The sequence below is a fragment of the Schistocerca piceifrons genome, chromosome 6 (assembly GCF_021461385.2).
Source record: "Schistocerca piceifrons isolate TAMUIC-IGC-003096 chromosome 6, iqSchPice1.1, whole genome shotgun sequence".
In the NCBI taxonomy this organism is placed as follows: Eukaryota; Metazoa; Arthropoda; class Insecta; order Orthoptera; family Acrididae; genus Schistocerca; species Schistocerca piceifrons.
Window position 1 is genome coordinate 363,507,618 of NC_060143.1, and position 22,778 is coordinate 363,530,395.

A 22,778-nucleotide genomic window follows, 5' to 3' on the forward strand; every position below is an offset into this window, starting at 1 on the left:
AAGGAACAGAAGAGATCACAGACGATACAGAACAAGAGAAACGGAGACAAGGACAAGACAAAACGAACTAAAACCACACAGAGTGTGACGGTGGTTGGCCGACCATAGAAATAAAAAAGGAAAAGCCAACCACTTAGAAACGCATTAAAAAATCAGTTTAAAATCGTAGGCCAAAGGCCAGAATCAACACAAAACAATAAAATAAAACAGAAACACTCAGATTAAATGATAAAAACCCCCTACCCGAATAAAACGTAAAACTAAGTCAGCAATAGCAGAGTCCTCTGTTAAAAGGGTAGGGCGCGTGTCAGGCAGTGCAAACGACTGCCTGAGCACAGCTAAAAGTGGACAGTTCAATAAAATGTGGACCACTGTCAAAACGGAGCCGCAGCGATATAAAGGTGGGCCCTCACGTCGCAATAGGTGGCCGTTCGTCATCCATGTGTGCCCAATGCGCAGCCGGCAGAGGACAACAGACTCCTTGCAGAGACCCGCAAGGAGGACCGCCACACACCGGTAGGCTACTTGATGGCCCGAAGTTTGTTCTGTGAAGGCAGGACGTGCCATTCTGTGTCCAAAAGGTCTAGAATTTTGCTGCATAGGAACGCTCACTAATCTGTCTCCGGGAGGCCAATGTCCCGAGATGGTGTACTGGTGGCCTCTTTCGCCAGGCGGTCAACATTCTCATTGCCGGGTATCCCAACATGGCCTGGGGTCCACACAAAGATCACAGAGCGGCCGCAACAGGCAAGAGTATGCAGGGACTCCTGGATAGCCATCACCAGACGGGAACGAGGAAAACACTGGTCGAGAGCTCATAAACCGCTCAGGGAATCGCTACAGATGACGAAGGACTCACCTGAGCAGGAGCGGAGATACTCTAGGGCACGAAAGATGGCGACCAGCTCAGCAGTGTAAACGCTGCAGCGAGCCGGCAAGGAACGTTGTTCGGAATGGTTCCTTAGAGTTAGCGCATAACCGACATGACCAGCAACCATCGAACCATCAGCGTAAACAATGCCAGAGCCCTGATACGTTGCGAGAATGGAAAGAAAGCGGCGGCGGAAAGCCTCCAGAGGGATTGAGTCCTTCGGGCCCTGTGCCAATTCCAGCTGAAGGCGAGGGCGAGGCGCACACCATGGGGTGTATGCAGAGGTGCCTGGAAAGGAGGCGGAAGAGGTAAAGCCCCAAGCCCGGAGAGAAGCTCTCGGATGCGGACCGCGATCGTATAACCAGCCCTGGGCCTGCGTTGTAGAAGATGGATGTGCGACTGTGGGAATAGTAGCCGACAGTTAGGATGCCCGGGCAAGCTGAAAACATGGGCAGCATAAGAAGCCAGCAAACGCATCCCGTATGGTGAGGCAAAGAAAATTTACAAGTCCATGCAGCCGCCCACGTAATCGCAGTGGAGGGACACCCGCCCCCACAAGTATGCTGTCCACTGGGCTGGTCCGGAAAGCACCAGTGGCAAGGCGGATCCCGCTATGGAGGATTGGGTCCAGCACCCGCAACGCAGATGGGGATGCTGAGCCATAAGCCAGGCTCCCATAATCCAGACGAGACTGGATGAACGCCTGGTAGAGCCGTAACAGGGTAGATCGGTCGGCGCCCCAGCGGGTGCAGCTATTGGTAAACGGCTGCGTTTACCGGAAATCCTCCGGATGGCTTCCCATACTTTTGTGGAACGGTTTATGGAGTCCAGGAACTCCTGCCATGACCTTTTCTTGCTCTCTTTAATGACACGGCGTGCCCTGGCTCTCGCGATTCGAAAGGCGGTAAGATTGACCGCTGTTGGGCGGCATTTAAATCGCCTGTTGCGGACGGCTGAACGGCACTCTTCTGTCCACCAAGGCACAAAGCGCCGCTTAATAGGGCCAGAAGACTGTAGTATGGACAGGTCAGCAGCATGATGGATCACAAGTGTGATGTGATCCGCCCAGTCCTGTACGCTGTTGTGGCGTTCAAAGATAGCCAACCGAGTGAACAGTGGCCAGTTAGCCCTGCCAATCATCCACGATGGCGGCCTCTGCTCCAGCAATACACCATCCAGGAGATGAATGCGGATGGGGAAGTGATCGCTGGAATGAAGGTCGTCAATGACCTCCCAGTGAACAGAGTTGGTGAGGGTGGCAGAGCAGAAAGATAGGTCAATGGTTGAGAATGATCCAGTAGCAGTAGAGAAATGAGTCGGAGTACCTGTGTTGAGGATGCACAACACTTGAGATGTTAGGAGGCTCTCCAAAATTCGACCTCGAGTGCAAAGAGAAGTGGATCCCCACAGGACACGATGGGCATTGAAGTCTCCCAGGAGGAGAAATGGGCGAGGAAGTTGGTCGATAAGATTGGTGAGAGCATATAAGGTCATTGCATCCAGAGGGGGAAATTAAAGGGAGCAAACGGTAAGGCTCTGACGTGAATGAATTTCAACTGCAACTGCAACTGCTTGCAAGTCAGTATCCAGGGGGAGGGCAGAGGAGTGGTGGTCATTATTGAGAAACACAGTGACTCCGCCTTTAGCCCTTTCTGCAGTCAGGTCATCTTTGCGATACAACGTATAGCCCCTTAGTACAGGAGCATCAGATGGTATTAAATGCATTTCCTGTAAATACAAGCACAGGGGGCGTTGCCGTGCTAGGAGGTTCAGTTCCTCCACATGTGCCAGGAATCCATTCATGTTCCACTGTATAATGGGAGCCCTCTATCAGGGTGGAAGTACCTTCATTCTCTCTTTCTGTCGGGGGGGGGGGGGGGGGGGAGAGCCCACAACAGGTGGAGGCTCAGTTTTGTGGCGAGATGATTGCCCCAGTCTGACATCAACCTCCATCACCTCTGAAGAAGAGTCGAGAGAGACATCAGAGAGAATGACATCCACATCAGGAGACTGTATAACTGCAGTCTCCTTTAGTGGGCGAGTCTTCACCTTTGTCTTTGGTTTCGATGTTCTGGCCTGAGGTGGCATTGGAGCCAAAATCTCAGAAGCAGTAGGGGGTGTAGCAGCTCTGGGCAGTGCACAAGACTGGACCCGGGAAGGGGCAGGAAGTTCCATGATGTCAGCTACCACAGCCTGGTCAGAAGGCCGGGGGGAGCAGCAGGCTTAACAGGAATGGCAGCAGCACACGTACATTGACAAACGCAGGTGCTAGTGCTGACAGTAGCAACCTCTGTTTTTGTAGCGGCATTGGTTTTCAAGACTGGCTGTTTCAGAACGGAAGAAAAGGAAGCAGCGAACGTGGGCGGCTGCATGGACCTGTAAATTTTCTTTGCCTCACCATACGGGATGCGTTTGGTGGTTTTAAGTTCCTGGATCTTCCGTTCCTCAGGGAAAACTTTACATTCCCTACTCCACACAGGGTGATCCCCAGAGCAGTTGACACACTTGGGAGGCGAGGAGCAACCAACTCCCTCATGGGCGGCTTTACCACGTTTCCCGCGAGTGGCTTCCCCTTTACAGCCGAGAGTAGTGTGTCCAAAGTGTTGGCATTTAAAACACCACATGGGGTTGGGGTAATAAGGCCATACACTGAGACGTAGGAAACCTGCCTTCACATGCTCCGGCAATTTGGTGCTGTTAAACGTAAGGATAAATGAGTCAGATTTCATGAGAGCACCATCCACCCGTTAAATAACGTGTCGCACGTCAACAATTCCTTCACGGGACCATTCAGCCTTCAGTTCGTCTTGCGGAATGTCAACGAGATCTCTGCAAGTTACAACACCCCTGCTGTAGTTCAAGGTGTTGTGAAATTCAGTCTCTGTCGCAAGCTCCCCAAGAAATTGTGCCTTCTGAAGGTTCTGGAAGCTAGATGTTTCAACCAACAAGGTGCCATTTCGCAAGCGCTTTACAGATTTTAACGTGCCAGCAATACCTTCCAAGCCCTTCTGGATATAAAATGGTGAAATTTTTTCGAAACTCCCATCTTTTCTTTTAATTATAAGAAACACATTCTGCGAAGCAGCATGCGTTCTGTTACTACTACCTGAATCAGGAGGACTGGCTACACGAGCCCTCTTGTTAGATTGGGTGTTAGAACCTACCAGCGGCCCACCCTTTCCGCTAAGAGGAGAAGAAGAAAAGTTTGAGGGTTCCATCTCGGTCCCACGAGCATCTAGGGCACTAGGAGTTCACCTAGACAGAGCCCCGTGTGGCTAGGTAAGCCTTATACAACTGAGGTGCGGCAGGTTCCCCAGAGGTTGCCCGCTAACGACTGTTCCACCTCAACAGCCATGCATCTCATCAGCGCACAGCACACCTTGAGATTGAGGAGTTGTTTATAGAGGTTTATTCCATCCTCGCAATCCAGGCGGTCAATCAAGATCCCCATTCCCTGAGACACACAACATTCCACCGCCGCGCCGCACGGTGGTCGCTGAAGTATGCTCAGAGCTTATGGTGACAGGGGACTGGCTGCGCTTACCAGTCCCCACCAAATGAATGCTGAGCCCCTGGGGTCTAATGGAGCGGAAGGCCAGAGGGTAATTCGCAGAAGCGGAACTCAGAGCAAAATGCTCTGCCAAGCAGTTTGCAATGACATCAGAGTCAGTACAAATTGCTCCATTCAGTGAGAGCGCTGGGACGCTGACAGGGGTTCGATAGCCATAGAGGCGTCGAATTTTGGCCCAGACCTGCGATGCAGAGACATGGAGACCAATGGTGGAAACATACCGCTCCCAGCACTCCTGCTTGCGTTGGCGGATAAGGTGGCGCGCCTGCGCACGCAGCCGTTTGAAGGTGATGAGGTGTTCTACGGAGGGATGTCGCTTGTGACGCTGTAGCGCCCGCCGGCGATCTTTAATCGCCTCAGCGATCTCAGGCGACCACCAAGGCACAGTCCTCCGCCGAGGGGACCCACAGGAACGTGGAATGGAAGATTCTGTGGCAGTAACGTTGTTGGTGGTGACCGAGTGAACCACTGCATCAATGGCGTCATTAGAGAGAGGCTCAATAGCGGCAATGGAGGAGAACAAGTCCCAGTCAGCCTTATTCATAGCCCATCTGCTGGGGCGCCCAGAAGAGTGACGCCGTGGCAGTGACAGAAAGATCGGAAAATGGTCACTACCACACAGGTCGTCATGCACACTCCATTGCGCAGACGGTAAGAGGCTAGGGCTACAGATCGAAAGGTCAATGGCGGAGTATGTGCCATGCGCCACACTGAAGTGTGTGAAGGCACCATCACTTAAAATCGAGAGATCGAGCTGCGACAATAAATGCTCAACGGTGGCGCCTCGACCTGTTGCCATTGACCCACCCCACAGAGTGTTATGGGCGTTGAAGTCGCCCAGTAACAAGAAAGGTGGCGGCAGTTGGGCTATCAGCGCAGCCAGGACATGCTGTGCGACATCAACATCTGGTGGAAGGTAAAGACTGCAGACGGTAACAGCCAGTGGCGTCCACACCTGAACAGTGACAGCCTCTAAAGCTGTTTGCAGAGGGACAGACTCGCTGTGAAGAGAGTTAAGGACATAGATGCAGACGCCACCAGACACCCTTTCATAAGCTGCCCGGTTCTTATAATAATCCCGATAGACATGGAGGGCAGGGGTTCACATTGCGGGAAACCAAGTTTCCTCGAGTGCAATGCAGAAGAAAGGGTGAAGGCTGATAAGTTGTTGGAGCTCAGCTAGATGGTGGAAGAAATCGCTGCAGTTACACTGGAGGATGATATTGTCCATGGCTGAGAAAGGCGTGAAGGGACTGGGAAGGCAGATTACGCCGCTGGGTCACCTGCTGCCTCCAATTGAGCACCTGTGCTAGTACTATCAATGGTGTCTCAGGGACCGGCGAGATCGAGGTCTTCAGCAGACGCCAGAATCTCGACCTCATCCTCAGACGCAGAGCTTGTAGGAAGCGGTGGGACGGGTGCCACCGCACTGTCGTGATTTTTACGAACCTTTTTCTGTGTCTATGTGCCTCGGTGGTTCAGGCTGGGAGGGCTTCCCTGGTTCAGTCTCAGGGATGGACGACGACTGTGAGGCCCTATGACCAGCGACCGGTGGTTGTTTGAGCCATTTGCGGGTGTTCACTTTTAAACCGGTCGGAACTTGCGAAGGAGGGTCCCCAAGGGACCCCTACTTGGTGAGAGAAGCCGAAGAAGTCTTACACTTCTCTCGCTGGAAAGGGGGAAGTGATGTCCCCAATGGTTTAGAGGGTGTTGCTCCAGAAGTAGATGGAGCAGGAACAACAGTGAGTGAAGTGCCCCCCCCCCCCACCATCAAGGGGGCAGGTGTGGTCTTTCGACTCTTAGAGCTGACTCGAAGTGGTGAAGCTGATGGAACTGTAAGAGGAGTAACAGTGGCGGGATAAACAGACGTCATGCACACCTGATGAAGCCGATCATATTTCCGCTTAGCCTCAGTGTACGTCAGTTGGTCCAGAGTCTTGATTTCCATTATTTTCCTTTCCTGCTGCAGAATCGGACAGTCTGGCGAGCGAGGGGGATGGTGCCCTCTGCAGTTGATGCAGATGGGAAGTGGGGCACATGGAGTATCAGGATGGGATGGACGACCCCAATTGCGACACATGAGGCTGCAAGCACAGAGGGAAGACATATGGCCGAAAATCCAACACTTGAAGCACTGCATTGGGGGAGGGATATATGGCTTTACATCACCCCGGTAGACCATCACCTTGACCTTCTCAGGTAATGTGTCACCCTCGAATGCCAAGATGAAGGCACCGGTGGCAACTTGATGATCCCTCAGACTGTGGTGGACGCGCCTGACGAAATGGACACCTCGTCGCTCTAAGTTGGCGCGCAGCTCGTCATCGGACTGTAAAAGGAGATCCCTGTGGAAAATAATGCCCTGGACCATATTCAAACTTTTATGGGGCGTGATAGTAACGGAGAAATCCCCCAGCTTATTACAAGCGAGCAAGGCCCGCGACTGGGCAGAGAATGCCGTTTTTATCAATACCAAACCGTACCGCATTTTGGACAAGCCCTCCACCTCCCCAAACTTGTCCTCTAAATGCTCTACAGAGAACTGAGGCTTCACAGATATAAAAGATTCCCCATCAGCTCTGGTACAGACGAGATACGTGGGCGAATACATCTCACATTTATTCATTGCCTTCGTTCCTCCTATGGTGTGGCCAGGGAGGGGAACGATTTGGTGTCATAAACGTTACCTTTAAAATGAGCCCTCGAACGCTTAGAGACTGCTGGTGGCTGGCCACCAGCAAGAGAAGATGTGCCACGCTTCATTGCGTGTCATCCACTCTGATGCCAACTACTCCGACCAAGGACCCTCCCCACGGGCGCCACCCAGCCACAGCAAAGGCCACCTAGCAGGATGGCCATTGCCGGGAGTCCCGATGCCCCAGGGAGATGGGCATCTACTCCTTGGCATATGTGGGGAGTGAACGGCGCAGGCATCAGCAGAGCGATCCCTGTGTTGTCAGGGGGCTACAACCAACAGGGTACATGGCAGCCCCACCACAATGGACTGGCTACCATGCTGGATTTTAGGTGACATGTCGTCCATGGTTTCCATCCGTGCAGAAACTGGCACTGCTCATCGGATGGCGGAAAGTGCACGCAGGAATGGATCCATGCCCAAGAGATGGAGAGCGGGCAGGACTGCAATGCAACGACGAATAAGCTGACGAAAGTTCAAACGCAAGATGGACACAACGCACCAAGTAAGGCGCCCTTCCCCAATCGGCTCGCTCTTCGGAAACATTTTGAGATATGGAGGTCAAACCCGACAGTGGACCATCATATAAGGCCGAAACGTTTGAGACCCCTTTTAGTCGCCTCTTACGACAGGCAGGAATATTGCGGGCCTATTCTTACCCCCAAACCCGCAGGGGGGGGAAATGCGGTGAAAATGAGGACATACTTGGTTATCTTCTGGTTCCCAGGGGGCCAATTTGTGGTGGTGGTGGTTGTTGGGATGTTTAAGGGGGACTAAACAGCGAAGGTCATCAGTCCCCCATTCCAAAATCAGGCGAGCCGAAAATCTACGGAGCAGATAAAAACCAAAGGGGGAGGAGACGTCCCCCCAGGCGCTAAAAGAACACAAACGCAGCAACAAACACTACAGACAAGAACAGGACAGAGGAGCACCAGACAGAAAGAAACAGAAGAAAGGAGGATGGCCGGAGACTGGTTGACTGACCATGAGAAGAAAAAAAAAAAAGAAAGAGTCAACCATCTGACGGCACACCAGAACAGCAACAGACACAAGGACAAAAGACACAGAAAGGGAAAGGCGCAGGATCTCCCTAAATCGAACCGTAAAAACGACTACTACGGATAAAGTGTAAAACATTGTCAGCCATGGAGGCATCGTCGGATAAAACCAAAGCCAAAGTGCCCGGGAGATTAAAAGATTGCCGGAGTGTGCGCAGTCGAGGACACTCCAGCAAAATGTGGCCGACCGTCAGCTGGGACCCACACCGACACAAGGGGGGATCCTCCTGACGCAACAGATGGCCGTGCGTCAGGTATGTATGGCCGATGCGCAGCCGACACAGGACTACCGAGTCCCTGCGAGAAGCCCGCAGGGAGGAACGCCGCAGTTTATTCGGGGCTGTCATCCCACGCCACTCAGCAGCCCACATCCCAATCAGCTTACGGCGCAACACCAGCTGCTGGTCGCGAGCCGTAAGGCCGACCTCCAAAGCCGGGGCGTCGATCGCCCCTTTGGCCAGCCTGTCTACACGTTCGTTCCCTGGGATGCCAACATGACCGGGCGTCCAAACCAAGACCACCGAACGACCAGAACGGGCAATGGCGGAAACAGACTCCTGAATGGAGGACACCAGAGGAGAGGAGGGATAGCAGCGGTCGATGGCCTGAAGGCTGCTCAGAGAGTCACTGCAGATGACGACGGACCTACCTGAGCAGAAACGCATATGCTCAAGAGCGCGCAATATGGCCACCAGCTCTGCAGTAAAAATACTGCTGCCAGCCGGCAAGGAGCGCTGCTCAACATGGGCACCATGAGCAAAAGAGTAGGCAGTGCGACCATCAACCAGGGAACCATCAGTGTAGACAGTCTCGCAGTCCGAAAATGAGGCGAGGAGAGCAAGAAAACGGCGACGGAGGGCCACAGGCGGAACCGAGTCCTTGGGTCCCTGTGCCAAGTCCAGACGGACGGACGGCCTGGACAAACACCAGGGAGGCGTAGGTGCACGGACCCGGAAGGGAGGCGGAAGAGGGAATGAACCCAATTCCGACAGCAGGGACTGAACGCGGACAGCGACGGAAAGCCCAGACGTAGGTCGCCGTTCGGGCAGATGAAGGACCATGGCAGGGAAAAGCAGGCGACGATTGGGATGGCCTGGCGAGCAATGGACGTGGACAGCATAGTCGGCGAGCTGACGATGGCGGCGAATCCGCAGCGGGGGAACCCCGGCCTCCACCAGTAGACTATCCACGGGGCTCGTACGAAAAGCGCCAGTTGCAAGCCGGACCCCACAGTGGTGTATGGGGTCTAACAACTTCAACACTGAGGGTGATGCAGACCCATAGGCCAGGCTCCCATAATCAAGCCGAGACTGCACAAGGGCTCTGTACAATCGCAGCAGCGTGCAGCGATCCGCACCCCAAGACGTGTGGCTAAGGCAGCGGAGGGCGTTGAGGTGCCGCCAGCATTTTTGCTTCAGCTGAGTAATATGAGGAACCCATGTGAGCCGGGCATCAAACACGAGTCCCAAGAAGCGGCAAGTGTCCACCACTTCAAGCAAGTGGCCGTCGAGGTAAAGTTCTGGATGAGGGTGGACCGTCCGACGCCTGCAGAAGTGCATAACTCGAGTCGTGGCTGCAGAGAACTGAAAACCGTGAGTCAGAGCCCATGATGCTGCCTTCCGAACGGCTACCTGCAGCCTGCGTTCGGCGACTCCCGTAGTCGTGGAGCTAAATGAAATGCAGAAGTCGTCGGCATACAAAGATGGAGACACCGACGACCCCACGGCTGCAGCCAGACCATTAATGGCCACTAGAAATAAGGACTCACTCAACACCGAGCCCTGTGGGACCCCATTTTCCTGTGTATAAGAAGAACTAGAGGCGGCACCGACTTACACCCAGAAAGAGCGGTGCAATAGAAAGGTTTGAAGAAAAGCCAGGAGCCGACCACGAAGACCCCACCCATACAACGTGGCGAGGATGTGATGCCTCCATGTGGTGTCATACGCCTTCCGCAGATCGAAAAATACAGCAACGAGATGCTGACGTCGGGCAAAAGCCGTACGGACAGCAGATTCCAGCCGCACCAAATTGTCCACTGCAGACCGGCCCCGACGGAAGCCACCCTGGGATGGAGCGAGGAGACCGCGCGACTCAAGGACCCAACACAAACGCCGCCCCACCATACGTTCGAGCAATTTGCACAAAACGTTGGTGAGGGTAATGGTACGATAGCTGTCCACCGCCAGTGGGTCCGCACCAGGCTTCAAGATGGGGACAATTAGACCCTCTCGCCATTGCGACGGGAACACACCTTCGCTCCAAATGCGATTAAATATCGCGAGAATGTGTCTCTGGCAGTCCCTGGAGAGATGCTTCAGCATCTGTGCGTGGATGCAGTCCGGTCCTGGTGCTGTATCAGGGCAATCGGCGAGGGCAGCGAGGAATTCCCTCTCGCTGAAAGGAGCATTGTAAGTTTGAGAACGACGCGTGTGGAACGATAATGGCGTCTGCTCGGCCCGCTCCTTGAGAGAGCGAAAGGCGGGGGGATAAGTTGCAGTCGCAGAGCTCGTAGCGAAGTGCGCAGCAAGGTGTTCAGCAATGGCGGCAGCGTCCGTGCACACAGCGCCGTCCAAAGAGATCCCAGGGACACCCGTAGGGGTCTGGTGTCCATAAATCCGCCGTATCCGGGACCACACGAGCGACAGGGAGACACGGGAGCCCAAGGAGGAAACATACCGCTCCCAGCACTCCTGCTTACGCCGTGCAATAAGACGACGGGCGAAGGCACGGAGCCTCTTAAAGGCGATGAGGGTCTCCAGAGACGGGTGCCGCCTATGACGCTGGAGAGCCCGCCTACGGTCGCGAATAGCCTCCGCAATCTCCGGCGACCACCAGGGGACAGCCTTCCTCCGAGGGAGGCCAGAGGAACGGGGGATGGCAGCCTCAGCCGCTGAAATGATGGACGTGGTTAAGACACGGACCACCTCGTCAATGTCACCCTGTGGGGGAGACTCAATGGTTGCAGCGGAAGTAAAAGCCGGCCAGTCAGCCCTGTGGAGAGCCCAGCGGGGCAAGCGCCCAGAAGAATGACACCGGGGCAGCGACAAATAGACGGGGAAATGGTCACTACCACACAGGTCAGGATGCACTCTCCAGTGGAGGGATGGGACAAGTCCAGGGCTGCAAATAGAGAGATCGATGGCCAAGAACGAGCCATGGGCCACACTGAAATGCGTGGGAGCACCGGTGTTCAAGAGGCTAAGGTCGAGTTGAGCCAACACATGCTCCACGGCCCGACCGCGATCATCGGAGACAGTCCCACCCCATAGAGGGTTGTGGGCATTGAAATCGCCCAGAAGCAGCAAAGGTGGCGGGAGTTGAGCCAGCAGTGCAGCCAAGACATGTCGGGTGAGCTCCCCATCCGGAGGAATGTAAACAGAGCAAACAGTAATAGCCGGCGAGAGCTCAACCCTGGCAGCAACTGCCTCTAAAGGCGTCTGAAGGGGTACTGGCGAACTACAGACAGAGTGGTGAACAAAGAGGCAAACCCCACCTGACGCTCGATGACAGGCAGCACGGTTCTTATAGTATCCCTGATAACCGCGAAGGGCGGGGGTCCGTAGTGCAGGAAACCAAGTTTCCTGCAGAGCAATGCAGAAAACAGGGGAATCACTCAGAAGCATCCGGAGCTCAGGCAGGTGGCGGAAATAACCGCCGCAGTTCCATTGGAGAATGGAAGCAGGAAGGGACTGGGAGGGCGTGAATGCGACTAAGAGGCAGACAGGGCTCCAGAGCCAACTGCCGCCACTGGGGGAGAGTCAGCTGAGTCCATAGGAGAGGCCCCCAAGGGTTCCGTGAGGGCGAGATCCGCGGCAGAGGCGAGGATCTCCACCTCATCCCCGGAGCCAGGACTATGTACAGCAGGCGGTGCTGAAACCGCCGGAACGTCCTTCTTCTTGGACACATTCTGTTCCTTCTTCTCGCATCTGCCCCTAGGGTGAGAGGGCTGGGAGAGCTTCTCGGAAGGAGCGTCGGAGGCTGACGACGACGCAGAAGCCCTACGATCAGCAGGTGGCGGAACCTTCAGCCACTGGCTGACATCTGGCTGGGAAGGAGAAGAAACGGAGGAAGGGAGAGCCCCGAGGGACCCCTTCCGCGAGAGAGGAACCGGCGGAGGCAACGCCGCCGGAGAAGGAGGGGGAGGAATCGAGCCTCCCAGTTGTGGAGCAGATGTCACTCCCGAAGTAAGCTTGGGGGGAGCGACAGAAGAGGGTTTGCCCCCAACTGCTAAGGGGGCAATAGAGGAAGGCTTGCCCCCAGGCACGAGGGGGGCAGACAGAGATACATGGCCCCGAGGGCCCACTGAAGGCTGCACCGATGAAGCGACAACCGTCGCTTGCGTGGGCGACGATAACGTGGCTGCAGCATAAGATGTTCGAAGGGAAGCAGGATACAACCTTTCATATTTCTGTTTAGCCTTTCGATAAGTAAGCCGGTCCAGGGTCTTAAATTCCATTATCTTCCGCTCCTTATGAAGAACGGGGCAATCCGGCGAGCATGGAGAGTGGTGCTCCCCACAGTTGACACATACAGGCGGGGGCGCACATGGAGAATCGGGATGAGAGGGGCGTCCGCAATCTCGGCATGTAGCGCTGGATGGGCAACGGGAGGACATATGCCCAAACTTCCAGCACTGGAAGCACTGCATCGGGGGAGGGACGTATGGCTTCACGTCGCAACGGTAAACCATTACCTTGACCTTCTCGGGCAAGACATCACCCTCGAAGGCCAAGATAAAGGCACCGGTGGCCACCCTGTTTGTCTTGGGTCCTCGATGGACACGACAGACAAAATGCACACCACGCCGTTCCAAGTCGGCTCTCAGCTCGTCATCGGATTGTAACAAGAGGTCACGATGGTAAATAATCCCCTGGACCATATTTAAGCTACTGTGGGGAGTGACGGTAACAGGGACGTCACCCAGCTTATCACACAACAGCAACGCTCGTGACTGGGCTGGGGAGGACGTCTTGAGGAGGATGGACCCATTCCTCATTTTTGACAACCCTGCCACTTCCCCAAACTTATCCTCCAGGTGTTCCACAAAAAACATAGGCTTCGTCGGAAGAAAGGAGTCACCATCAGTCCTGCTGCAGACAAGGTATTGCGGTACATAAGGCTCCCGCTTGGCACTAGATCGGCGTCCCTCCCATGGCGCAGCCAACGAGGGGAACGTCTGAGGGTCATATTGCGCAGCATTGAAGTCGACTCTACCTCGCTTAGAGACGCTGGTGGCCGTGCGACCACCAGCTTGGTGTGATTTATTGCGCTTCATTGCGCCACATCCGCCCAGATGCCACCTACTCCGAACGAGGGCTCTCCCCAAGGGCGCCACCCAGCTAAAGCAACAGGTACCTGGCCGATATCCCGTTGCCCGGAGTCCCCGTGCCCCAGACAAGATGGGCACATACTCCTTGGCATGCATGGGGAGGAAACAGCTCTGGCATCTGTAGTGCGATCCCTGCGTGGTCAGGGGGCTACCACCAAGAGGGTACATGACGACCCCACCACAACGGACTGGCTACCGTGCTGGATTTTAGGTGTGTAAAGTGTCCACAGTTGTCGTAGGCGCGAAGAAGAAGAGTGCGCACAAGGCGAGAAGGAGACAACCCAGAAGATGTTGGGCGTAGTCCCCCCCACACGACAATAGGTAACATGCAAGATGGTGGAGCATGATGGACCAATACAAAAACACCACGTAAGGTGTCCTTCCCCAAATGGCACGCACTGACGACGGAAATTTGGAAGAAAAAAGGAGGTCAAACCCAAGAGGGGACCATCACAGAAGGCCGAAACGTTTGAGACTCCTTTTAGTCGCCTCTTACGACAGGCAGGAATACCGCGGGCCTATTCTTACCCCCGAACCCGCAGGGGGAGGCCAATTTGTGCATGGAGTTAAGTATCCAGCAACAAGAGGAATGTAGGATAACGGTGACATCGAAGCAAGCAGGATCAGGAAGGTAGTCAATTTTTTCTTGTTGAGTTTGTATTATAAGGTATGTCTACTGAGGTAGCAGCGATACACGCGAGTTGAATACTGTATTTGATGCTTTTCAGGACAGAGAATCATTCGCGTCTAAACTTACTCACATCTGTGTTAAAGGATAACAGAGTGTACGGGATGATCGATTGAGATAGAGCTGTAACTAGGTACGATTTAAACGTTGGTTGGTTGATTGGGTTAAAGATTTAAGGGACCAAACTGCATAGGTCATCGGTCCCTTGTTTCATAAACACATAGAGCACAGTGAAACCATCCATTAGTCAGTCGAAGCACAAATGAAAAATTCCAGGGGAAGAAAATCACCAAGGTCAATAATAAAGCAACATGGAAAACGGAGCACAGCAACAAAAACAACATAGAGAAGAAAGGCAGAAAGAATTAAAACTGTACAGCAGAGGATCGTGGCTGGCTGATCACGAAAATAAAAGGATGAGCCAGCCACTCGGCAACACGATTTAAACGTTGAGTCATTTATTCTAGAGAAGGACAAATTGCTGAAGGTCAATTTTTTTCCAGTGTTCTAACTGTATGCTTTAGTCACGTGATATAGCTTGTGTTCTAGTCGTATGCAGCTACAATACTTTATACACGACAGATTGGATGATTTACGTAAAATTTGTGTCCAACTACATTGTGTGTAAATATCACTCCATTCTTGTTGTTCTTAACTGTATGCTATTAAATTAACTCACTTTGACATCTATTACTATAGATCGATATGATGTGCTAAGCTCCAAGACTTGGTTACATTTCGAGAAATGTGGTGCACTTTTGTGTGTTCGAGAATTAAGTGTGAATGGACATACCGAGCAGTCATCTATCAATGCTCGCAATGATACTTGCAAAGTAGTGGAGGTATGGTTTAGCTATGATACTGAAATTAGGAAAACATGCTGTCACATGATTGGCCAGTGTTGGACTTACTGTAAAACTTTCGCGGTATCAGCTGTGATGGATAATATTACAGTCTTATCCGGACCATCTGTGCACTGGGTACCACATAATGATTGAGTGACAATGCTTGCTTGAGTTGGGGAAAATATTGTGGTTGATGGACCGCAACTTCTGGGGTTGCTAGCACCGAAAACAGTGATCCCGTACTTGTGTGCAAAATGAACAATCACTAGAAATGGAACGCAGAGTTATCAACTATTGGGTCATTGCGACATATGAGTTTAGATGTAGAGGGCGTCAATCACTTTCAGGGGGTAGTTTGGATGGTCGCCACAGGGCCACCAGGCTCTTCTAGTTTTCTTGTGCTGTTTTTTTTTACGGGGTTTTAGGGCGCACAACGTCAATGGTCATTAGCGCCCTGACTACGTTAAGAATGCACCGCGAGGCACAAGTTTAAAACAACAACTAAAAGGGAAACACGATAAAAGACAGACTGACAGGCATAGGATTAAAAAACAGCATCATCAAATGTCCTTAGAGAGGTTTGTCAAATTGATAAAACGAACACGAGCAGCTGCTCGTGGGTCACCTGCTAAAATGGCATCTAAAGTACATGGCAGGTTAAGATCTAGACGCAGTGTGTTAAAATCCGGACACGACATTAAAATGTGGCGGACCGTCAGCAATTGCCCACATGGGCAGTACGGAGCCGGCGCTGCCGTCAGCAGATGGCGATGGCTGAACCGGCAGTGTCCAATGCGTAACCGGGCCAAAACGACCTCCTCCCGCCGAGAAGGGCGGGAGGAGGACGTCCAAGCCGCGGGAAGAGGTTTCAAGGCCCGAAGCTTGTTGTCTGTAAGTGCAGCCCAATCGGCATGCCACAGCGATAAAATGCGCCGACAAATGACCCTGCTACAATCTGATGAAGGGACACAACAAGAAGATGTCTGAGGCTGGAGGACCGCAGCCTTGGCCGCGGCATCTGCAGCTTCGTTCCCAGGGATACCGACATGGCCAGGGACCCACATAAAGCTAACCGGAGAACCGACGTCCACCAGCTGCTGAAGAGAGCGTTGGATCCGGTGCACGAAAGGGTGAACCGGATACGGATCACTGAGGCTCTGGATGGCGCTCAGGGAATCGGAGCAGATGACATAAGCAGAATGTCGGAGGCGGCAGATGTAAAGAACAGCCTGGTAGAGGGCAAAGAGCTCAGCTGTGAAGACCGAACAATGGCCATGGAGCCGGTATTTGAAACTTTGTGCCCCGACAATGAAAGAACACCCGACCCCGTCATTGGTCTTTGAGCCATCTGTATAAATGAAGGTCATATTGATGAACTTTGAACGAAGTTCAACAAAACGGGAGTGGTAGACCGAACCGGGAGTAACCTCTTTTGGGAGCGAGCTGAGGTCAAGGTGAACGCGGACCTGAGCCTGGAGCCAAGGTGGCGTGTGGCTCTCGCCCACTCGAAAGGTTGCAGGGAGTGAAAAATTAAGGTGTTGAAGGAGGCGACGAAAGCGAACTCCAGGGGGTAGCAGGGCAGAGACATACAACCCGTATTGACGGTCGAGAGAGTCGTCAAAAAAGGAACGATAAGACGGGTGGTCGGGCATTGACAGTAGCCGACAGGCATACCGACAAAGCAGTATATCGCGCCGGTAGGTGAGTGGCAATTCGCCAGCGTCAACATGAAGACTCTCTCGCGTCCGTCGGCCGTCGGAATTTAATGCATATATTATTATTGTTATTATTATTTTTTTAATGTTGCCGACTTACGTGGTGGGCCTTAATAAAAATTATATTTAAGTTGAACAATGTAATAAACTTTTCATATCACTTTCCTCGGCTAGTCAGTTCACTTTAAAGCAAGAAATCTTTAGTTATTAATTAAAATTGCGGCCCACACACGCGCGAGAGTATTTTTCTTACATCCGTTGACCATTGTATTGTAGTCGGAGTCCTGGCTCTGGCCCTCAGCTATGGTACTGAAAATATGAATCTTAAAGCTAAGTATTTCTGCAACTTCGTGCGGCTGTGGAGAAAAATTAATATTATGCTAATAGCGGGCGAGTTTTCCGCTTCCGCTAATTTTTCATAAGTTAATATCGCCACGTAATGGCGTCGTTGGCTGCATCGGCCGTTGCGATTGTTGAGCTGTAAATTACTTGAATGCAGGTTAATTCAAGGAAGGCGGACATGAAATCGGGATCACCTCTTACAAATTAAAAGTGCACAATAATATTAAATCGTTATATTATATGTTTAACTCATACAAATATGCTTACATTTGTCAGCACACGCAAGATGTCCCTCTAGACACATTCAAGACAAAAGAAGAAGTGAAGTCGACTAAAAAATTAACAAAAGAGCGTATCTTGTCTCTTTAGATCATTCTGTCATAAATTATTTCTTTGCAATCTAAACCTACACAGAGAAATTATTATTTTACGGCTACATGATAAAAAATTTTCACTGGGGACGCTATATTGCCCCCCGAAATGTTTGTGTCATAAAAAATGTTCGTGTTTTTTTTGACATAAATATTTCCACTTTCATGTCCACAGTGTCCACACGCAGATTTTTCTTTCACAGTTTACATATGTCACATCGTATGTTGTAATTACTGAGGTGCGTTGCACACAAAGTGTAATACAGATGAAGTTCAAGGTATACAACCACGAGTTAGTCCGGAATATTTGAAGTTCCAGGGGTGTCAACTGTTCGCTCCCCATTTGGCGCGGCCGTAGGGAAACCTGGGGAAAACCTCGGCGGAGCGACAGAGTAACTGCTTTGGTCGCTTTCACTTAATTGTTTCTGGAATGTCATTGGAGTACAGGATGTGCATACAAATATTTTTGTTGCACTATGCAAAAAATGAGGTCATTAAAACAATTGATTGCGGTGTCGTTGATGATCTACGCCGCGACGTTTGGCTCGCGACGACGTCGGTTGGTGTGTTCGGTGCTCGGCGTTCGCGGCGGCTGCGGAGAGGTCAACGCCCGCTCGACGCCAGCGTGTGTCTCGCCGTCGCGGAACGTCAGAATCAGCTGATCGGCTGCACCGTTGGCGATGCGCTTCTGTCTCGGCCGGGCGTGGCGGAGTGGGATGATATCCGCCCCCCGCTCTTGTTGGCAGGAGTCAGCTCTGCTACGCATCTCCGACGTAGTACATGAAACACACACACAACCAACGTAATATTTGTTTCCCGCTGCAGATGGTTACGCTAGTGGGAAAGGAGCATTTATTAGTGCGGCAGTTGTTGTTAAGTTTTCGCCAGTTTCCGAGTGTCAAGCTAGCACTGTCTTGCAGAAAACATGACATGGACCTTCTCCCGTGAATGAAGTTTTGTTGCGCCACTGTTTCCATTACACGTCAGTTTTTGTCTTGACAAAATTATTTATGTTTTCGCCGCACTCGCAGGCACTGGTGAGTGTCCCAATACGAGCTTAGCACAAACATTCGCCGTTTCTGCGGTCGCTGTTTTGCAACAGTCCACGCATCGCATTCCAATCTCGCATTATTGTGCTCACTGAAACTACAGTCTGTCCCAAAAATATTGACTGTGGGTTCACTTCACGTTAACAGTTCACATTTATAAGCAAATTCATAGTTTTTCGTGCGTAATATTGGCGTTTGGCGTCCTCACCGCTGTTGAACGTTCAATACTAGCACTTCACTGTCCATATCACAGTTTCACCTTCACAGTTTTTCACACTGTTTAAAGTAGCTGTTTCGATTAGTTCACAAACACTAATGTATTTCATTCAGTCTGAACTGGATTTTGGCTTGTGCTGGATTTTACCAGTCTCTCGCACTACTTGTCTCTTTTCCTTTTCCACTTAGAGTCGTACTTGCCTTCAGATTTTTTGACTATACAATTGTATTTCCGTCTCATCTGAGGTCAGTCCCCATGTCATGTCTGCCTACTCATTGCGTACTTGCCCTCCAGAGCCAGGCTCGACTTTACAAAACCTTGCCTCTCGCATTATTGTACACATTTTATAATCTAGGCCTAGCGTGCAAGTTCCTAGATTAATGTTAGATTTGTGACTTTTGTTTGCACTACAAATTCGTGCAAATCTCTGCCTTAGCAGATGGCAATATATTTTAACACTGCTAAGCGGTAGTCGCGTTTACTGATTTGCTTTGTACCTTGTCCACAACACATGAGGCACCTTGGGTGATGTACACCCTGCACTCACATTGTTAAGTAAATTATGCTTGAGCATATTTCAAGATCGGTATAGACATAAATACATAAAACGACTTATACACTATAATATTGAATTTCATAAGTTGCATTACTACTACAGTTCAAAAATATTCATGACACACTAATGAAAAATTCTTTCGTCATTACATGTTATTGATTTTTTAAAAATATTTTTAAAGCCTTTTTCAACATGAAATTTTTAACATATTCTTAAACCTACGTTCATTTTTTTTTCAAAATGCAATTGCTTAAAAATACTATTATTCCTTAACATCTACAAAATTGAATCGCACTAATCTTGTGTGCCTCATTGTCTTTAAATATTACACTAAAATCGGAACATTTACACACAGAAAAAATACACTATAAACTTAACCTACTACACACAAATGTAAACGTTGCTCTACTGAGCGAACTTCTTTAAGTCTTTGTATGGATAGAGTCCTTTAATCTCTCCCGATTCTACATCACCCAACAAATAGCTACATCCATGTGGTGTGTCTATGATTTTGTAGGGCCCGGCATACACCGGTTGCCATTTTTTATTCTTTTTCGCTAACAGAGATGACTTGGGATGAGTCCTTATTAGCACCAAGTCATCTGGTTGATACACTGTTACCTTCTTTAGTTTCTTGTCATGCTTCTCCTTTCGGCGCTCCGCGCACCTCGTTAAGTTATTTAAAGTCTCAGCTATAATTTGTTCGTGAGGTACAACTTGTCGTGGTACAGTTGGTAATGGTGACAGCCAGCTGTCGGTTTCATTCTATCCAAACATGACTTCTAGTGGAGTATAATCGGTGGCTGAATGTGGCAATCTATTGTGGAGTTCCTCAAAAGTCGAAACGTATTCTGCCCACTTGGTGTGGCGATTCGGAATGTAAGTTCTCATGAACCTGTTCAACTCTTTAAAGGTACGCTCTACAAGACTGCTCTCCGGGTGAAATCGAGCTACAAAAATGTGTTTAACACCTTGCTCTTGTAGAAACGTTTTCCATTTGAGACCAGTAAAATAGGTGGCATTATCGGATAATATGATCTGTGGTTTGCCAACATTAACAAAATAATCTGTTCGTAATTTCTGAATGAGGGGTGTGGCCGTTGAAGCTTTTACAGGATACAATTTTAGAAATTTGGAAAAGGCATCATATACAGCAAATACATATTTCACACCACCTCTGCCAGTGGGTAGTGGCCCTAGAATGTCAACAGAAACTAGTCGTAATGGTTTGTTAGGAACAACAGGATGCAATTCACTTACAGTGGGCAGATTTGTAGGTTTCGTCCTTTGACAAACTACACATGTCCTTACAACATTCTGAATTATTCTTTTCATATTCTTAAAATGACATTGTCTTGCGAGAAGTGCTCTACATTTTTCAATACCCACGTGTCCCCACGAAAGGTGCACGTGCCAGATTAAATCACTGATACATACTTCCGGTACACAGATACACCAGAAGTCCTTGTTAACATCCTTCCGGTAATATAATACCCCATTTTGCACAGAATAATGGCTACCTATCTGATTTCCACCCGAAGATAGGAGTTCTTGTTTGACTTTTCCGCAAGCTGTATCTTCGTCCTGTAAACTAGGCAGTTGCTTGCACGTCTGCAGGAACTTTTTTTGACAAGTAGGGTCTTTCATAACTAAAATTTTGTACTCTGTTGCCTGTTCTAGTATTGTTGTTAACTCAGGCAGACCTTGCGGCAACCGTGACAAAGCATCAGGTACTACGTTGTCACAACCTTTTATATACATTATTTGAAATTGATATTCCTGCAGAGCAAGCACCCACCTAGTCAACCTGTCGTGCATTAACTTGCATGTCAGCAAAAAACTTAAGGCCTGATGATCACAGAAAATTTTTACATTTTTTCCGTACACATAGTATCTGAACTTCTTCATGGCCCATACTACTGCTAGTGTTTCGAGTTCGGTGACTGTATATGATCGTTCACAACTTGACAACACTCGGCTTGCGAAACCGATTATTCTTATGTTCTTGTTTCCACCATCCTCATCGATTTGAAATAAACAAGCGCCTAGTCCGACAGTGGAGGCGTCTGTAGCAAGGCAAAATTCCTTTGACATGTCAGGATGTGACAATAGATTAGCATTTAGAAGGGCTTGTCGTATTTGCTCAAATGACTGCTGGCACAGTTCATTCCATATCCAGGGTGTATTCTTTCTCAACAAGTTTAACAGGGTATTATCATTTAAAAGCTGGTCAGGTATGAATCGTCTGAAAAATGACACTAGACCCAAAAATGCCTTTAACTGTTTCTTGGTTCTAGGAGGAGGGAAGTTCTCAATTGCTGCCATTTTCTTCGGATCGGGCACAATACCTGTAGGTGATATTACATGACCAAGAAATTTTATTCTCTCCCTGCCAAATTTGGATTTTGCGAGGTTTGCTGTTACGCCTACCTCAGAAAATCTTTTTAGTACGTATCTCAGCGTGTCCATGTGGCTTTCCCAATCGGGAGTAGCTATTAATAAGTCATCGACATACAACGTTACTCGGTCCAACAAATCCGGTCCTAATACTTTATCGAGCGCTGCAATGAAGCCACCTGCACTAACATTTAATCCAAATGGTAAAACTTTAAATTGGTAACTTCTGCCGGCAAACACAAAGGCAGTGTACTTTCTTGATGATTCAGTTGGTGGGATTTGCCAATACGACGAACGCATATCGACAGAGGTCAGATATTTAACTCCATAAAACTTCTGTATCTGTTCATCCAGGTTTTCTGGTCGCGTTCTGACAGGTACAATTATTTTGTTAATATCGCGCGCATCAAGCACGAGACGTATACTGCCGTCCGCTTTCGCTACGGCCACGAGCGGACTGCTGTACGGGGATAGAGATGGTTCAATTATCCCCCAATCAAGCATTTTTCTTATTTCCTTCGTAACTGCCTCCCTCTTTGCCCACGGGATGGTGTAGTTTGCGTGACAGAAAGTATCATGAGGTACCACTTCGATGTTATAGGTGTAGCCCTCGATAACACCGGGTTTTTCCGAAAACACATTCTCATAATCTGTAAGTAGGTGAGTCAATTCGTTTTGTTGTGCTTCAGTCAAATGTTCTGACTCCCTAACTTTCATGGCTATCAGTTTCCTTTTTTCCTCTTTATCTTCAGTAATAAATTCTTTATAATACGCTTGTCTTGTACTTAAGTCAGAATATAAATTCATTACCTGTATTCCTTCGAATCTCGACTGAAAGCTCCGGCAATATTTACCGTGCACTTCCCGTGTCCTCAACAATGGCAAAATTACACGTCTATCCTCATTCGTAAGGCTTACTTCCCCGCACAAGAGGTCGATTTTTGCGTCCCTCTGGCGTAAAAATTCCATCCCCAGGATGCAAGCAACACCTAATCCCTTAACTACTAGAACGAGCTTTTCATTGCTTCATTTCCTACCGTAAACTCGACTTGCACCTGGTGCTTTATGATA